The sequence below is a fragment of the Sinohyriopsis cumingii genome, chromosome 15 (genome assembly GCF_028554795.1).
Source record: "Sinohyriopsis cumingii isolate HCF-2022 chromosome 15, ASM2855479v2, whole genome shotgun sequence".
In the NCBI taxonomy this organism is placed as follows: domain Eukaryota; kingdom Metazoa; phylum Mollusca; class Bivalvia; order Unionida; family Unionidae; genus Sinohyriopsis; species Sinohyriopsis cumingii.
Genome location: NC_142975.1, coordinates 74,789,047 through 74,809,584, shown reverse-complemented (window position 1 = coordinate 74,809,584; position 20,538 = coordinate 74,789,047). Strand labels below are relative to the sequence as shown.

Genomic DNA, 20,538 nt, shown 5'->3' with positions numbered 1-20,538 from the left:
TTCAATATATAGGTACCAGTTTAGCCACAGAAATATCCATCCCGAATTTTGGTTCCACGCCGGATTCTATGGTTTGCAAGAAGACAGTGTAGATCCCGTATTATCCTCAAGCATACATTGTTCATAATATATGTGTACCAGTTAAAACTAGCAATGTCTTATTTTATCTTGAGGTGACTCAAAAGATATGCTACGTTAGCATTAGAGGACACCAGAATGGCCATTTTGATTTTTCTTCTCTAGTCAATTAAACAGTGTTGTTCTGCATTGAAATTAGGTCACAAACATTTGTGTGCCACATACGTGAAGCAGCTCTTATCGGGATGCATCACTTCACAGGTGTCATTATTCCTAGGAATGACACTATACATACAAGATGGCAAACGACAAGAGTCTCTTATTAAAAGGCATTGGTACCAATGTAGATGGATATTCATATCAACTTTGATTCTAGAATTAATAGTGTACGAAATACTGAAGTAAGCTATAAGGCCTAGCCGAGGTCGGCTTTTCACTCCTATCTACTACAAATGTACTCTTTAGACGAGTTTTTTTTTTTTTACATTGGATTTAGTCTTTACTGTGTTAATTGCAAAATGTTGATAACACCACAAACATCGGGACAAATCAAATTAGCTACAACACTGTTATGTTTGTGTACTAAAGTATATACATAGACGTGGTATAGGTGAAATTTATGTTCTCTATTTATCATAGTAAAACTGGTATTCTTATTAATTATTAAATACAGTTTAGGATAAACTAAAGGGATTATTGTTTTGCAAACCACTGCGACTACCTACATCTGTTGCATATCTTTGTCTCGCAGATATAGCATAAATAGTTCAAGTGAGGTTAGTGTGAGGAAGAATGGGTATAAATTTCATCGCAGTAATTTATACAATGAAAATATGATTACCTTTCAGGTCAGTATACTATGATTAGTTTTCGTCCAAGGGAAAACACTTCTCTAAACATAGTGGTACACACACAGGCAAACATACAAACATCTGCTCTCTTTGAAACACCTGCAAAGACATACACATGAAAATTCACTTGGAAATCTGTTCTTATATGAAGATAATTTTATTGTATCTATATAATTCTGCTTCTCATTGCTTGCATCATTTGCTGATATTACCTATTAAATGGTCGTATAAATGCAAAGCACTCAAGACAACATGAAATAAATATGTATAAAGTAGTATTTGTAGAATGAGATAAATTTACAGATATTTCCAAATCTTCAGATGTTATTTTCATGAACAGTGCCAGTGGGTAAACATGTATACACACATGAAAAATAACTAGTCCCCATTACACGTTAGCATCCTCAATGAATTTCATTCCTCTGACGTGAGAAAAGGACGATTGTTGATATTAGCAGACAAAGACAGCACTAGCTGGGTAAAATGAAGACGAACGGAAGGACGGAAGGCAAGATGAAAAGACAAAGAAACGTAGTTAACAGTAATGAGAGAATAATTAGGTGGGTGGATGGCGAAAGGATAACTGTAGCAACTGTAAATGAAAAGGTATTGACGATGGAAAGAATCGAAGGACACGCAGGTAAATGTGTGAATAAATAAACTATCCCAGCTTAACTTAGACAAACACATAATTAGTCAGATATTGAACAAAAAAATTTCACTGATATAATACCCTTTACATAAACCTATTTTTCCCAGATCTGTACACTTTCTGTCGTCTGCTAGTTTTAAATGGAACCTATGAGTCATTCATCGCACGGAAATCCTTTAACGTTATTCTATACCTTTACGAGGAGAAGATCCTATAAGATTCATTTAAAAATTGACTGTAATAATATTTTAAAATAAATATATCCAGACCGTAAACTTGTATAACGTGTTAGTTATATGTATGAAATGACTCGAGATAAACCCGCATAGCTATGTTGACAACTATTTTAAACGCGTGAATGTAAATTGATATATACTTTAGTCACCATATCGATCCTTTCAAATATTTCTCGTGCCACACTGGTCAATATCCCTATATGTTTGGGTTGATCAAAATAGATTGAGCAGACGTCAAGATATCTAACCACATTGAAATTATTATTTCAAGCACCATAGATATATTATTTTAATTGCGTATTTTACAAAAATATACATAGCAATAAATAATAAAGTTTGACACTGACATCAAGCCACACTTAAATATTATGAATGGGAATTCCGACCAATGTTTACAAAAGTTGATTTTCTCTCTCTCTCCCTCCCCTTCTCTCTCTCTCTCTCTCTCTCTCTCAGAAGACCTGTCATGACACACGTCACTAAGATCGCTTTATAAACATATCACAATATCGAACTGAAAAATTGCCACGGAAAGCATCCGATTAGTGTTATGGACGAAATCGTATATTTGGTAATAGCTCACTTAGAACTAAGAACAACAAGTATGTGATTCATACATCTACATTAAATCTTAAGTTTAGAAATACAGAATTTACTTTGACAAATATGTCAACGTGAAAACATGTATTACTCGTTGTGTCTCTCTATCCGCAAACTAGAAATCAATTTAAAGAAGCTAATATTTAAGTACTTGAAAAACCTCTAAATATAAAGTTGCAGATTTGCAATATGCCAGTTGAGAAAGCAATGTCAAATTTCTAAAGAAGCTCTAGAACTGAAAGATAACGTTATCAAAAAGTTATCGTAAGATTTCATTAATTATTAGCGAGTTCGTTGGAGAATGACACAAACAAATTCAAGCATTTCTGTTTAGTTTGTATCGTTCCGCAGAGGTTTGCTTCATTCTCTCTGTGTCTATCCATCTCTCCTTCTGTCTGTCTGTCTGTCTCTGTCTCACACTCTCTATCTTTTTCTCTCTCTCTCTTTCTCTCACCCATGCATGCACACATGCACATACACACATTCCAAGCCATCGACGTGGGCCATTAATTCTTATTACAAACAAACATTACGATGAATGTACAACTTGTAACTTTTTTTACAAAATGTGTCAATAAGGATGTCATATTCGTAAAGAGTATGTAATCGCATACATTGATGTTGTGTTGTTGTATATGATTACGAGTGCATTTGCTTGCTTATCTGTGTGTTCCATTCGCAGACTAACTTTGCAAACGTAAAAGATCTTCATGCTAGGAATCATTGTCAGATTTGCTCACATTCTGTTTTTGCGCATTATTAAAGAATTAATTTAAAGATTTTCCTATATTTGATAACCGCATCAATACTTGCTGCCTGACTGGCATCGTTTATATTAATCGGAATGGCTGTTATACCGAATCTTTTCTATCAATTCGTTTCCTTTATTCCGTGGGACAATTTTTAAAAGAGGTCTATATGATCTTCTACTTTTGTACAAAGTAGCCATAACTCAGTGATCAGATATTTTTGTATAAATTTGAAAGCTATCTGAACCTTTATATTTTGTCACATTTGGTACACCTTCCAGTGAACAGTGTTTCAATGGTTATTGTAAGTTCATATAATAATTTCAATAATGGTTTTCGCATTTGATGGTACATACAACAATCCATATACAATCAAACGTCACACTGTGGGACACATTCATCAAATTTTGTAAAGCAGGTGTTACGAAGAGGTCATGTATAATGTTTTTCTTTTAATTTTATTTCTGTCCATAAAGGCATACAAATCATCCAATCGACAGTGGAAATAATTTAATTCCAAAATGCTCACAGTACAATCTTCTGTAAACAATTCAAGTGGAGTTTAAGAAGTTGTAAATAATGATGGTCAAATGGACAACGTATGTCACATCACACAACCGATGATCGAATATACCATATTATCACTTAGCTTCACGGACTCTAGAACCTGAAAAATATTAAAGTCTAGTAAAGTCAATTTGATATTTTCTTGAAATAATGTGATACATATACAATGTTTGTTATATCTTTTACACAATTAATCTAGAGCAGCTGCAATTGCTAATCGTTGCAAATTCTAACACTTTCAGCACTATATCCAAAACCTTCTTCTCTTCCCTAGTATTCATTTTCATCCGAATAGCTTACCTATAAACTGACCAAGGGTTCGTAATGCAACATCTATCACGTATGCTATGTAATGCATCTTCCTGCCATGATTGCGCATATTCATGAATTGGGGTCAGAAATTATTAATACTGTTTGTGCATTTGTATTTATATATTACGCAATGGTCCTAGGAGACATGGGAAAGCAAATGACGTATCACCCGGGAGACGACATAATAAAAGTGAATGAGTTTTCCCTCGCCAGCCATTTATTCAGAGGCCCAAGCGTAGACTGGGGTATGGACAGACATAAATAATATATTAATATATTAACAATACCTTGTTCACGGTGTATGATATTCATGTTCCATTATTTCACAGAACAAAGGATGACTGGCATGCCATCCAATTAACAGTTGCATATTCTGTTATCCAGAGTTGTAAATACAAATAATTATGGGCATCTATTCATGAAACCTGATTATGATACATGGTAAATTAAATAAAATATTAAATATATGTATCTAAAACAAATCGATAATAGAAGTGACAAATAAATAAACAGTCATTATCTTGAACTTCGAAAAGAATATAAAATCTAGTACTATGGTGAAACAAGAGTACTTTAATGGTACGGGTGCTCTACTAAGTGAACATAATTTCCATAAATGCAAGCTAAGGGTACTTATTCTGTTGTTTGATTCCTCTCAGTAACCATGTATCAAGACCATCTTAGATGTTTGTTTCAATATTCAACACCAATTTTGTTAAGTAAAATACTGTCTGAATGTTTTGGATTAAGACGTTCGCACGATGAATCCAGGTGCATAACAAATATTTTCCACAATAATAGAACCCAATTCTGAAATCACTGGTACAAGACTATTTAACTCGACTCAGACAAAATCAAATTATACCTGTATTCTAAGTTTGCTTAAATTAATAATCCTTCTTTTGGTTAAAACCACTATAGTTATTGAACAAATATCATTCACCATATTCGTCAGCTTCATCCACAATCTGGATTTGATACATATCTAATAATTATTGGTGTTATCATGCTCACTTTCCAGCATTGCTTAAGACTGATTAAGACTTTTGACAATAAAATCATCAGCTTGCTGCATATCAATGTGTTAATATAAAGGCAGTTACATATAAAATCAAGTCAACGTGACAAACTATAAATACAAAAAGCAATTACTAGTTATGTGCAAACCAAATATATATCAAGCAAATACAATAATGTCTAAATTATATTTTGGCTACATCAAAGCCGTACCTTCACAGGCGTTGAATACCGCGTACCACAATTAAAGGTTATGTATATGGTAAATGCAAACAGAGTAATTGAATTTTCATAGCATATTAATGAATAGACTGCATGTATATCTGAGAAATCCTAACATATGTCAAGTATTGAAATAGTTACTATATGCAGGAAATATTGTAATAGTAATAGTTTGAATATCTATGGGATAAGGTGAATGTATTAGGAATAAATAACAACATTTGATTAAGCCTATCACTGTGCTACAATTAATCATTACATTAATTGGCGACATCTCATTATCAGCCTCGTATAATCGTTAACATGTGATCTTGACCTTGATATTTGATATCGAGGTCAATACCTTGACCTGTCATCATGTGTCGTTTATTCTTTAAAGTTAGGTGACCGTTTGCCACTACTATTGTTATCGGGTGACCGATAAACCTAATGTTGCCAAAACAACATTCTTACGCTATTATATTTGGCATTTCAGTTTTGTATTCTTCAAGAACTTAGCTTCCGACAATTGTTGACAACAGATAAATAATCAAAATGCAAATACCTCAGTATCGGTGATGCACGATCATGAAGTTCGTTTACATAACGCCATACATTCTCGTACTTTGCAAAAGGGTTATATTTAAAAAAAACCAAAAAAACAGACTGTCCCTGTATTTCATCACTGGTAGTCAAATAGAAACATTCACACAAAAATATATTGCCAGAATAAATCAATATACACAGTATCATGTGAAATAGTCTCAAACTTCTCGACGCTTACGAACTATTGATCCAATGATAAATTAAGTTACTTGAAATTTGAGAGAAAAAATTATGTCGTGATTAGGTAGATACCTTATTATTCATTCTGTAAGGGCGAGCATACTATTTGCTAAGTTCTAATAATAAATGTTTCTATTAAAAATATAAATATTGAATGTATTATTCGTGATTTAAACGGAATACACACATGGTCGCTTGTGATGCTTGTTTACCAGCGACTGGCTTTCTGAAGTTGTCACGGTTGCAGAGGCTCGTGCCTTACTACTATAAATACAGTTGCGCTTGGGGTTTCGGTGAGAGCGTTCTTCAGAATTTGAATTGTTTACACGTTTTTAAAATCGATCTTCTCCACCTCGGTAAAGTTCGATAAACTTGACAAAAAATGTCTGAGGAAGAGATATGTTAAATAAAACACAGTTTGGAATGCAGACGATGTTCACTGAACGTACAATGCTTCATTTCTTTCAGCCCCTGTACTTTGCGTACTAAATTCACCTTCGGTAACCTTACCGAATTTTTCCGAGTTTATCGAGAACTGAATCCAAATGTGCCCAGATGACCTAAAACTCAACCTCGTTTTACCGAGCTCTTATATATCTATATACCCATGTTGGATGCCTTTATTACAATTCCTAGTCTCTTTTCTTGTATAATAATTACTTTTCGTAACTTTATCCCGTTTGGGAGTCGAAAATCATGTGGTAGTATGGAAATCTATACCTGACCTATTTTTACCGAGCTACATCATACACTTATAAGCCACTATACCGGTGTGTCCCGATGACGTAGGGGGAATACCAATTCCATTACTTTAACTGAGATGTACTTTTACATAGGCTAAAGTGAATTCGTAGGTGTTTTTCCATGTAGGAAACAGCTGCTAGCTACAAAATTGTACATATATTGGACATTCATACTAGAAACATAATTTGAATGAAACAACTGAATAAATCAGTAACTTAACCTTATTTCACTCTTTCACTTAATTCGTAGGCCTCGAGCACAATATCTTAGTCAACGGTATTGACTATTGTTTTGCAGCGTACTTCCTGAAAGTGTTTTTGTGCTCTGTGTGTGCCATTGTTGGCAAGAACATGCTATTGTTTGAAGGCCATTAACGCGGAAAGCAATACAGTAGGAATAGATTATTATATCCCTTGCAAGCGCCCTCTTTGTTAATTCACTCGAACGAATTGACAGATGAGCAAAATATTAATTTTCAGACTTTTTATATTATTAGCTTATGCGTCATCTTCCTACTGTCTGATACATATATTTGATTTCGCATTTTGTTTGATGTAATGTCATCAGAAAACAATATCCTGACTGATCATGGTATCGATATCAAAGGACCTCTATAATGCTTTAAGGTCCTGAGAGTCCTCCTTGATAGGTCAAACAAAAAATTGATTCAAGTCTCTTCAAGAAACATTTGCAAATAATAGTCTGTGTTAAATATGTAGACTAATACAACTACATGATTATCTTTTTGTTAATATCATCTAGACAGAAGGAATACCTCGCCCTTATACTTTCCATTTTGATCTAACTTTGGCTACATGACCTTCCTCACCCATTATCTGATATTAACAAATAGTTATGTTGTGGTTGAAGATCATTACTAATTGTGCAAAAATGTACTCCACATTTAGTCTAATATAAATCTTGCTATTGAAGGTGTAAGGACCTTCCACATTGTGCATATATCTTCAATTTATTGACTTTATGTAAGTCTTCCAACTGAATATAGTATTCCTACAATACTGACCACAGCTCAAATATAAATATAAATGTCGACATCTTATAGAGTAGCACTAAGAAGATTTAAACTTGGACCAAGATTTATCTAAAACGTTCATAAAATGGGCAAATCGTTGTCATCCTGTAAAATTCAAATGTCTTTGATTTAACCTACTCCGTCAGAGATTTGGAAATTTGCATTAGTTTTAATTGCTTTTATTAGCTTTATATAACAATATATATGGTCCACAACGTTTTGCAAATAATAATTTCTCTTATAACTAACAAAGACAACTGAGCATTGGAGAGTGTATAAAGACATGCTGGTTTGCATAAATTTTGTCCTCATAGCATGTTATGGAATTTCGCAACTAAAGGTCGGATCCAAATGACGTGTCACTAATACCATGTTCTATCTTGGGTGAAGGGAATGATTATTTATGCCAACCAAATGACTGTCATCTTGAGAATATCTCAATTAAATCGTTAGAACAATTGTATATCTTTCTGCCCATTAATTATATAAACACAGAAAATACTGGGGACGATACAACATCAACGTCCAAATATCTAAACCACCTGGAAAGGAACGAAGAGCTGCGGACTGCGTGATCTAGTATCATTTTCCTTATATATAGGAATTTCTTCATATAGTTGGACAACAACTCAGCACTACTATCAAGCCATGTATTCACAGTATGGCCCTATCGAAATAATATCAGTAGTGTAACCTCATATAGATGTGAACATCAAGTTACGATGCATACAGTATTACTATAATAATATACGATATAAACAGAAATAAAAGGAACATACCTTAATCCATTTTGGATACACAAGTTAAATTTCTTCGTTTTTACGTGATCTATCCTCCTCCCAAACAGTAAATTTTGGCAACAATCCAGAAAAACCGGAATAAGCCTGTACTGGCACACTAAGTTACCTTTGCACACGGTCCCAATTGTATTTCCCAATTATTAAATACGAGTGCAACACCACATTTGAAAGAATGACAGGTATATGCTGGCAAAGAACACGGATCGCTATTATGAGCAATATTTTGTTTGGCTTGGAAAGAATGTATTTTTTCTACTTTTCAACGGTAATTTTAACGCATGAATGGCCCTATTATAATGAGGGAATGAGAGATAAGTGTATGTGCTTATGACCCACCGAAACAACGATAGGTATCTTTCGATTTTACCCTTGGATTACAAGTCTACCGTTTACCAATCTGAGCCACCGCTGTACCGCATCTGACAACTGAGTGTGCATCTTCGCAAAACTATGTTGAAAACTACCATGTATATGCCATTAAATATAGTCAAACAAATAAATACCACTAGAGGCATCTTTTTCATTTGTAACCGGATTATGCTGATATAAATGCCATGTAGAGTATATCATATATTGCAAAAATGGTGTTACATAAAAAAACAAAGGTTACCCTCAGGTATCGAAATGAAGTGTGAAAAATGTAATTTCCTTATTTTCATACATAACATCTTAGACTTGCATGTTACAACCGGAATGAGAATATATGAATTTGCCGTGTACAGTGAAGGTTGGTAGAGATTTATCTTTCCACTTCATAGTGCTACGACTATATGATCTTAAACTAAGTAACATAATGAAGCGAAAAACAACCAGTTTTTATTAATTCTCAACAAATAAAGTATGTCCCGTAAATAAACAGTGAACATTTAAAAGGATCTTACAGTTTTACGAATTAAATCACAAATGATCCTTTATGTTATTTCACTAGAGAAAACGTATATTGTTTTCCGAATTAACCTCAATGGTGTTCTGAAAGAAATCTAATCTTGGATGTGCTGATGTGCCAATAGCCTCGAAGATGTTAATAGTCTTAAGGTAACACATTCATATAATCCAGAATGTTCTTCAATGAATTCACAATAGTTCCAAACTATTAGCTTGGTCCTGAAGTCACGAATATATGTAGTTCTAATGAATAATTTAAATGAATGCATCATCTCAAAATATAACTGAACACTACTAAAATACTGGTTCCTCTAGACAGATGTTAAAATAAGAATGAATAATTGTGAAGTAAACATCCTTGTATAGATCATCACTTGATCTACAACGAAATAATGATTTTCTGAAAGGATTATGTCGTCTTTTTACTTAAAGATTAGCAGCCAACCAGTCACAAATGAGGTACTCTGTGTAATTTTAAAAGGTAGAACCAATGTCTTCAACTCAGGTCCAAGTATACATATTTACACATATTATCATAACGTCTAGTCTACACTCATAAACAAATGTTTAGCATGCCATATGTTGTTTTCGAAACGATCCTTACAATCTGCAGTCATAGGCAAAAGTTAAATTCAGAATACAGATATAGGTAACAGTGGAGCCACAGAAAAACCCGGCCCGATATTTGGTTCCATGCCGGATTTGATGGTTTGCCAGAAGACAGTGTAGATCCCGTATCATACTTAAGCATGCATTCTTCATAATATATCTACAGATTAAAACTTGCAATGTCTTAATTTACCTTGAGGTGAATATAAAATATACTACGTAAGGACAAGCAGACACCAGAATTGCCATTTTTGTTCTTCCTCACGAGTCGCTTAAACAATTTCCTTCTGCATTGAAAATAGGTCACAAATATCTGTATTCGACATACGTGAAGCAGGTCTTTTTGGGATTCTTCCCTTCACAAGTGTCATTATTCTTAGGAATGACACTATACATGCAAAATGGCAAAATAAAAGCGTCTCTTATGAAAAGGCATTGGTACCAACGTAGATGGATATTCATATTAATTTCTATTCTAGAATTAACAGAGTATGAACAACTGAAGTCATCTATAATTCATAGCCTAGGTAGGCTTTTCACTCATATTGACATTATATCAGTTTGTCATGTGTATCTACTACAAATGTGCTTGATATCAGAGTGTTATTTTTGACATTGGTTTTAGCATGTACTGTGGTAATTGTAAAATGATATTAAGGCAACAAACAGCGGACAGATTAAATGACATATATCAGTGTTCCGTTTGTGTACTAAAATATTCATTGACGTGGTAGATGTGAATGTTCTCTTCTCTATTTAATGTTATTAAGACATACACTTATTAAGTATTCTATTCAGCAGGAGCATCTTTCACATGTGATGTCTCCGACGCATAGTAGGGACAACCTGGAGCGATCGAGTAACAAACAAAAGGGTGCTTGAACGTACCAAGATTCCCAGCATGGTCACACTCCTCCACCAACTTCGCATCAGATGTTTATTCGAATCTTGCCTCTGGCTAAAGGTCGATCAAACGGCCACATCTCCGCTTCAAGGATATCTGCAAGCGTGACATGAAAGCCTTTGACATGATGTCAACACCTGGGAATAGCTTGCTCTAGACAGATTCAGCAGGCCACGCGCTCTCATCACTGGTCTGAAAGCCTCTGAGAACAAGTTATTCTTGCTAGCTGACAAAAAGCGATCTCAGAGGAAGAAGAAGAAGCTCCAACTTTCAAGTACAGCAAGTGCAGCAAGGACTGATACTCCCGTGTATGGCTACATAACCCCATCAGACGCTGCACAAACACCAACCGGGATATTTCTCTCTCATGGGCGCACTTCCATCGTCTCTCGAGACTAACAGATGCCAAACAACCAATCATTCTACTCAAAACGTCTATTCAGTAACGCCAAGACTGTTCTCAGCTTTTATCGTTTACATTTGTTTCCTCTTGAGATTAGTCACGTTAGGTCAATAACGTATGTTAGTAAGCTATTAATCAAGGGGATCGAAGTTACTTTAAGAGAAAAATAACTGCAATATTTCTTCACCGTAAAAGAGAAATTGTCACGTCATATAGTCTATTACAGTTGTTTCGGTAAGTTGTATATATTAACGGAAAACAAAAATAAATACGTTTGCACTTGCATATTAATGTGTATGGTTGTGTTTGTGTGCGAGAAAGGCGACGAACGGTTTATTTGGGATATACATTTTATTAGTTCCCATACAGCGTATTTGTATTATGAACGACCCCATTACTTCAACTTTACCGGTAGGGCATTCTTTGTCAGTACCGTGGATCTTGTCTTAAATGCATGCCGATAACACCGACCGACTGTCATTCGGACACCCAACCTTTATTTGCTAAACACAGATTGACCATGCATTTGCATCAAACAGTTTTGTTTCATTTGCTTATCTTTCAATCCTACGAAGAATCAATTCATAAAATACACAGGTGGTATGTAAGCAGGTTCTATCTTTGCAATTGAATTTAGAATAAACTAAAGGGATTATTTTTCTGCCAAGCACTACGCCTACATTCATCTGTAACATATATTTATCTCGCAGAAAGAGCAGAGATAGTTCAAATGAGGTTAGTGTAATTTAGAATGGTTATATATTTTGATTCCAGTAATTTGTACAAATAAAATATGATTTCGTTGCAGGTCAGGAAAGTATGATTTGTTTTCGTCTTAGTGAAAAATCGTTCCTGGACAAAGATGTACACACGACCGGGAAAACATAAATGTTTGCTCTCTTTGAAATACATGCAAAGACCAGCACACAAAAATACACTTGGAAATATGTTGTTGCATGAAGATAATTTCAAGGTATCAATATAATTCTGCTTCTCATCAATTGTATCGTTAGCTGATTTTACCTATTACATGTTTGAAGAAATGCAAAGCACTCAAGACAATATTAAATAAGTATTTTTAAAGTAGTATTTGTCGAATGGGATACGTTTACATATATTTCCAAATCTTCAGATGTTATATCCATGAACAGTGTAAATAGGTAAGCATGTATTCACATAATGAAAAATAATTGCTCCCGTTTAGACTTAACATTGTCAATGAAATTGATTCGTCTGAATACAAAAATCTATCCTGCTTGAAAGGTGAAAGCGAAGACACAACTAGGAACACAAAAAACTGTTCAGGTGTCTTAAACTTATATTCTATCTTGTGTTTCAACAAATGTATTTAAAGATGCTATCAACAGACAACCTCTGGACGAGAGAAAAAAATGATTGTTAGTATTAGCAGTCATAAACTGCACTAGCTGTGTAAAATGAAGAGGAACAGAAAGACGGAAGGAACGAAGAAAAGAAGGAAATGTACAGCACAATAATGAGAGAATAATTAGATGAGTGGATGGCGAAAGGATAACAGTAGGAACTGTAATGATAAAGGTATTGACGATTGAAAGAATCGAAGGACACTCAAGTGAATGTGTTAATATATAAACCAACGAGAATTTACACTCAAACACATAGTGAAATGAAGTCTCTCCTTTTACCGAAATCTATTTTTGCTTCAGATCTATGCACATTCTGCCCCTACTAGTTTTAACTTTACACCTATGAATCATTACATGTAACTCTTTTAACATTATTCTATACCTTCGTGGCGACACTCTGAAAAGATCCTAAAAGCTTTATTCACAAACTGAATTATCATAATATTTTAAAATAAATATATCCAGACCGTAAACCTGATAACTTGTTAATTATATGTATGAAATGACTCCACATAAATCTGTATAGCTTTTCGTCAACTATTATAAACTCGTGAATGTAAAATGACATATACTTTGATCAACATTTCGGTCTTTACAAATATTTCGCATGCCTGACTGGTCAATATCCCAATACCTTTGGGTTGAGTAAAATAGATTGAGCAGACGCCATGATAACTAACCACATTTAAATTGCTATTTCAAGGACCATACATTTATTATTTTTACTTTACATATCATACAAAAATGTACATGACAATAAAGAATGAAGTGTGACACTGACATAAGGCCACAGTGACGTATTCTCTCTCTCTCTCTCTCTCTCTCTCTCTCTCTGTGAGAAAACCCGGTCGTACCACACATTACTAATATCGCTTTATACACAGATCAAAATATCGAAATGAAAAATGCTACGGAAGTATCGATACAATGTTATGGACCAAACTATCTCTCTCTTACCTTCCTCTCTCTCTCTCTCTCTCTCTCTCTCTCTGAGAAAACCTAGACATACCACACATCACTAATATCGCTTTATACATAGATCAAGATATCGAACTGAAAATGCATCGGTAGAATGTTATGGACCAAATTGTGTATTTGCTAGTAGCTCACTCACAACATAGAACAACAAATATTTGATTCAAACCTCTACATTTAATGTTCATTTTAGATATGCAGATTGTACTTTGACAAATGTGTCAATATGAAAGCAGATTTATTCTTGGTATCCTAATATCTGCAAGCAAGAAATCAATGTAAAGAAGCGAATATTTAAGTATTTGAAAACCATTTGAATATAAACTTGTATGTTTGCAATAGTACAGGCTAGAAAGTAACGACAACTTACTAGAGAAGCACTAGAACTGGAAGATAACGTTATCAAAAAGTAATCATAAGACTTCGTTAATTATTAGTGAGTTCGGTGGAGTTCTTGTAACTTTGATTTTAAAAAATGTATCAATAAGGATGTCGTACTGCTAAAGAAGATGTAATGGCATAAATTTCAGTTGTGTTGTTGTATGTCATTACGATTGTATTTGTTTGCTGATCTGTGTGCTTCATTCACACACTAAATTTGCAGACTTGAAAGCTTTACACGCCAGAAATCTTTGTCAGGTTTGCTCACATTCTGTTTGCAGATTTTTAAACAATTCATTTAAAGATTTTCCTATCTTTGGTAACCGTAGCAAAACTTGCTACCTGACTTGCATCGTTTATATCTTCAGTGAGGCTGTCATGCTGAATATGTTTTTTCAATTGTTTTTTATTTAATTCCGTGGAGCTATTTTTTTAAAAGAAGTCTAAATCAAGAATTACAACCATGTCCAAATTATATTTGACCACATGATAGCCCAACCTTCAATACCGTTGAATACCGCGTTCCACAATTAATGGTTCTATTTAAGGTAAATGCAATCAGAGTAATTGAATTGTCACAGCATATTAATGAATAGATTACACGTATACATGAGAACTCCTAATGAATTCCAAATATTCAGATAGTTACTATATCCATGAAATAATGTACAAGTAATAGTTTGAATATCCATGGTATAAGGTGAATGTATTAGGATTAAACAACACCATTTGATTGAACTTATCACTGTGCTTTAAATATCATTACATTAATGGGCGACATCTCATTATCAGCCTCGTTCAATCGGCAACATGTGATCTTGACCTTGATATTTGATATCGAGGTCAATACCTTGACCTGTCATACTATGTCACTTATCCTTTAAAATGAGGCGACGTTTCGCTAATACTATTGTTATCGGCTGACCGAGATCTAGAATCCTGATGTTCTGAAAACAACATTCTTCATCTACTATATTTAGAATTTCTGTTCTGTATTCTTCATGAAATTAACTTCCGACAATAGTCCACAACAGACAAATAATCAAAATGCAAATACCTTAGAATAGGTGAAGTTCGATCATGAAGTTCGTTTACATAACGCTCTACACTTTCATACTTTGCAATAGGGTTATATTCTTTCAAGAAAAATAATGACCATGTATTTCATCATTGGTAATCCAGGATATTCAAACATTATTTCGCTAGACTGAGTCATTGCTAAAATAATATTTAATTCTCCTTCATTCACTGTATGATTGATTTGTTGATTTTGATTATTAATTAAAAAATATGCCTTATTTCAGATGTGCACTTAGCAAAAAACTGCTAGGTCCGCGAAAATGTATAAATGAAGCAATTGCGCAAAACGAGTGTGTATGTGTGTGTTGGCGGATAATAATGTTTAAAGAAAATTGAGTTCATAGGTAAACAACAAAACTACATGTATTTTTCGCATTATGTAATAGTTATAGTTTCTGTCAAGCTTAGAAACTGTTGAATCATGTGGCCATGTGTGTGTGATTAAGTTAATTCATATATACGTCATGGTTTGTATTTTGTGATACTTTTTAACATGTGGTATACATATTTAAAAGTGTATCTGGGGTATTTATGTCCAGTAGATTTACCTTTCTAAAGTGTAATGTGATACATTGTTCTATTCTCTTCAAAATGCCAATCAAATATTCTTGTATATAATATGTGCTATTCGTAGTGAAGTATGATAAGAGGTGTATGTATTTCGCCAAACGTTAGCATTGAGATTTACGGAAAAACAAATGGTACCATGATACCACAAACGATAGTGTGCAGATGTGAGCGAGAAGCCGCAGCACCTAAATAGGAAGAGACAGGAGTTAATATAATTAAATAGTATCATAATACATATTCAACAACATAGAATGAAAATGTTTGGCACTAAAAATGTAAAGCCATTGTGAAAAATCAAACATACTTGTTAGCACGGCATTTAAAATGTAACATGAGTCCCTCTATGTACATGCTCTATGAAGAAAGAGCAGATATCTTATTCTTAGAGAGAATCAAATACTGGTGTAGTTTAACTGAAGGTTATAATTATAGTTATTTATGACTTAACAGTATTCTATAATGTAGTGGATAGACTATGGAACAATATCACAACCACCCTAAGAACGTTATTTACAAACCGAATTGCCATAATATTTAAATATAAGCATATACTCCATAAAATGTAAATCGTACGGCCACACAATGCATGCTAATATCATTGAACAAAGTAGAGGTTTTCAATTATGTGATAATAATTAAGATAAATGAGATTGGATTCAATTGTTTCCAGACTGCGCACCTTTTATATGTATTAAAGGACTCCACAGAAAACGGCATTGCTATTTTGTCAACTATTGTAAAAGACGTGAATCTAAATCGAAAGACACTTTGTTCAACATTACGCTCTCTTCAATTATTTTGCATGCATGACTGATCAATGTACTAATAGGTTTGGGTTGGAGTAGAAGGGAGTGAGCAGACGGCAAGATAAGTATGCACATTTTAAATTGGTAGTTGAAACACCACACGTAAATTGTTCTCATGAGGAAGCGAGATGAGCTACAACTATTCGATACTACTATAATACATATTGTACTCTCTCTCTCTCTCTCTCTCTCTCTCTCTCTCTCTCTCTCTCTCTCTCTCTCTCTCTCTCTATATATATATATATATATATATATATATATATATATATATATATCGAAAATTAGTGGCTTTAATAATGCAAACTCATTTTGGAAAGTCACATAAATTTCGCAACATGGTTTTTAAACTGTAAAAAGTGTACCTCTTATATAAGTTTTATGAAAAAAGAGAAGGCAATCGCTTACGATTACAGCGAATTATATCTAATATTTGTGTAGATTAACTGAAGGTTAAAATTACAGATATACGCAACATATAAATTTTATTTTATAGACGCATTTCAGAACACATATTAATACTTATCGGTGGGATGATTACCTAAACTCTGTTTCTGGAGTAATTCGATTAGGATAAATTTTGCATTCAGTCTTTACATAATAAACGTTGGCTCATCAACAATTTAAGAACAAATTACATCATTAATCTGATATAAAGCTTCCATATCAAGGTCACACGCATGTTTAACTGCTTTTTATTTACATTTGACCCCCATTTTTCAAAGTCATGATTGGAGCGAAATAAACATTGTATTGTGATTGAGATGGTACGGGAATTTTTTGTAATCCTCCCCCTGCTCATCTAAGCCCAACTGCGATCGATGACAAAACGAACATAAATGAATTATTCAACATTAATATGACCGTAGTCGAGGCCATATGTATCGTGATTCTATCGGATAGATAGATAAAGCAAATATATGAAAATAAGAATCGGTCAAATCTTAGAAATACAATCTGCTGCTCTAGTGATAAAACGATTTGCTTGGAATTTGGAAAGAGTGTGTGTGGCGATTCATTAAGTAATTACAATATGCACAGGAAGAGGCTATTGCACACGTTGCAAGATATCCGCTTTGTTTACTTTGCTCGAAGGGATAGACTACATGTGTCAAACTCAAGGCCCGAGGGCCACATCAGGCCCGGCGTACAATTATATCCTACCCGAGAGAGACTTTTAGGCAAAAATATTTTTAATGGCCCTGCGATATAAAGTGCAAATCAAATTCCCTAATTAGCAGCCTTGCCGAACGATAGGCTACCTGAGAGCGTTCTCGCTTCGATCAGAATAAGCGAAAATAAAAGTTGTGCAGTGAGTGGATGTTCGTCGTTACAGTAACCTAGCAACGTTCAGTTGCTCGTTTTGGATTGGCGCATAAGAAATGAAAGTAGTGTAGTGCCCGGATATTACATCACCTTTTCCCGCTACGGCTAACGTGATATCAATCAAGCGTCTGTCGGTAGATGCACAATCTTCTAAATCAAAGCTAGCCTTTAAAATGGTCAAGAGAAAAGTTGATTCTGAAAAGAGAGCCTCTCAAAGCCGCAGGGAGGCTGAATATATATTTACTGATATTGGCGGTAAACCTGTGTGTCTAATTTGTGGAGATAATGTGGCTGTGATCAAGGAATATAATCTGAGGCGGCACTACGAGACTAAACATCAAGACAAGTTAAAAAACCTGAATGCAGAGCAGAAGCTACAGAAGGTAGAAGAATTGAAGAGGCATTTAACATCACAGCAGACGTTGTTCACCAAAGCAAAATCACAAACTGACGCTGCTGTGAAAGCAAATTTTATTGTGGCGGAGGAGATTGCAAAATCAGGCCGACCATTTACAGAAGGAGAGTTTCTGAAGCGATGCATGATGAAAGTGTGTGACGTCTTGTGTTCAGACAAAAAGCAGATGTTTGCAAATGTAAGCCTTAGCAGAAATACGGTTGCTGATCGTGTTTGTGAGATGGCCACTGATGTGAAAACACAGCTGATCGAAAAGGCAAAGACTTTGTTGCATTCTCCCTTGCTGTCGATGAAAGTAATGACACGACTGACACTGCACAGCTCGCCATCTTCATCCGTGGAGTGGACTCCAGTTTGAATGTTACAGCAGAAATATTGGACATGAAATCCATGCATGGGACAACGACAGGAAAAGACATTTTTGACAACGTATGTCAAAGTTTAACCAACATGAACCTGCCTTGGGACAAACTTGTTGGACTTACAACAGATGGAGCGCCGGCGATGTGCGGCGAAAAAAGTGGACTAGTTGGAAGGATGCAGATAAAGATGCAGGAGAACTGTACTGGTGAATTGATAGCATATCACTGCATCATACTCTAAGGATCGCTGTGTGGTAAAGTCCTCAACATGGAAGGTGTAATGAGCACTGTAACACAAACCGTCAACTTTATCAGAGCCAAAGGTTTAAATCTTCGCCAATTTCAGTCTTTTTTTTACAGGATATACTCAGAGTTCAGCGACATGCCTTATCATACAGAGGTGCGGTGGCTAAGTCGGGGAAAAGTTCTCAGTAGATATTTCCAGCTGATCGTGAAATCTGTCAATTCATGGACAGCAAAGGAAAAAGACTCCACAGTTTTTCGGGGTAAAAAGTGGAAATGTGAGTTGGCGTTTCTGTCTGACATAACCACTCATCTCAACGACTTGAACCTGCAGCTCCAGGGACGGGACCACTTGATCACTGATATGCATGATGCAGTGAAGGCATTTCAAGTGAAGCTGCGCTTATGGGAGATACAAATGCACCAATGCAACTTGTCTCACTTTTCTTGTTGCCAAGCAATGTTGAACCAAGTCAACGCTATGGTGTTTCCCAATGCACACTTTGCTGAAAAACTTAGCTTACTTCGCGCTTTAGTGACTTTGAAGCACAGAAAAGTAATTTCGAGCTGTTTCGTAACCCATTTACCATAGACGTGGAAACTGCACCTGTAAATTTGCAGATGGAGCTAATAGAGCTGCAGTGTAATGGGACACTAAAGGCAAAGTACGACACTGTGGGGCCTGCACAGTTCACTCGTTTCATTCCTGAAGAGATGCTTGAGCTTCGTCTACATGCGGCTCGAACCTTGAGCATGTTTGGTAGCACATATCTGTGTGAGCAGCTGTTTTCTGTGATGAAGATTAACAAAACATCACACAGGAGTCGTCTCACTGATGAACACTTGCAGTCCATCATGAGAATCTCAATGACACAGAACATTACTCCCAACATAAACGAACTTGTAGCCAAGAAAAGATGCCAAACATCCAGCTCTGACAAATTGGCATAAGAGCGAAAATGGGTATGCCAGTGATTTTTTATTATTAAAACTTTTTTCTGTTTTAATTTATATTAATGTTTAAAAAAGGTTTAATTTTCCGCTTATTGAATGTTTATCCTGTTCGGCCCGCAACCTTACGTGTGATTTGAGTTTTGGCCCGCTGAGCGATTGAGTTTGACACCCCTGGGATAGACAGACGAATGAAATATGCATGTTTAGGCTGTTCATATAATTAGCTCATGAGTCATCTTCCTATTGCTGATATCTATTGTATTTTTCTGCAGTGTGATGTGTTTCAATTATTTCAGAACATTAGAGAATCGGTAATTTTCATCGGTTTTAATTGCTTTTGGAGGATTTAAATAATAATATATAGCTTGTGGACACATTCTTGACATTCGTAGTTTCTGGTATCCGTAAGGTAAAACCATGTTGCTTCGTGCATGAATGGATTCAGCTTTTATGCCAACCGAATGAAGGTCATCTTGACAAATATCTCAATAAATGTTTTTGAAAACACATATGAACAATTATATATCATCTGTACATTAAGTATATAAAGAGAGCAAGTTTCGGTGACAATATAAAATAACTGTCCAATTATGTAAAGTTCTGTGGAAATGAACGAA

At 34.8% G+C, this 20,538-nt stretch overlaps 1 protein-coding gene and 1 pseudogene across 1 annotated transcript in view; one reads left to right on the top strand and one right to left on the bottom strand.

Moving 5' to 3' along the window:
* LOC149782086 (uncharacterized) overlaps positions 1-8,710 on the bottom strand; it is a 164,338-nt gene extending 155,628 nt beyond the window's left edge. The window contains exons 1-2 of the mRNA XM_089933519.1: positions 8,606-8,710; positions 920-1,028 (exon numbers count right to left, since the gene is read on the bottom strand). The gene's annotated coding sequence lies outside the window, so the exon portion shown is untranslated. The remainder of the gene's footprint in view (positions 1-919; positions 1,029-8,605) is intronic.
* A 9,410-nt stretch (positions 8,711-18,120) lies between these two features.
* LOC149782085 (general transcription factor II-I repeat domain-containing protein 2 pseudogene) lies at positions 18,121-20,082 on the top strand (annotated as a pseudogene).
* The last annotated feature ends 456 nt before the right edge of the window (positions 20,083-20,538 follow it).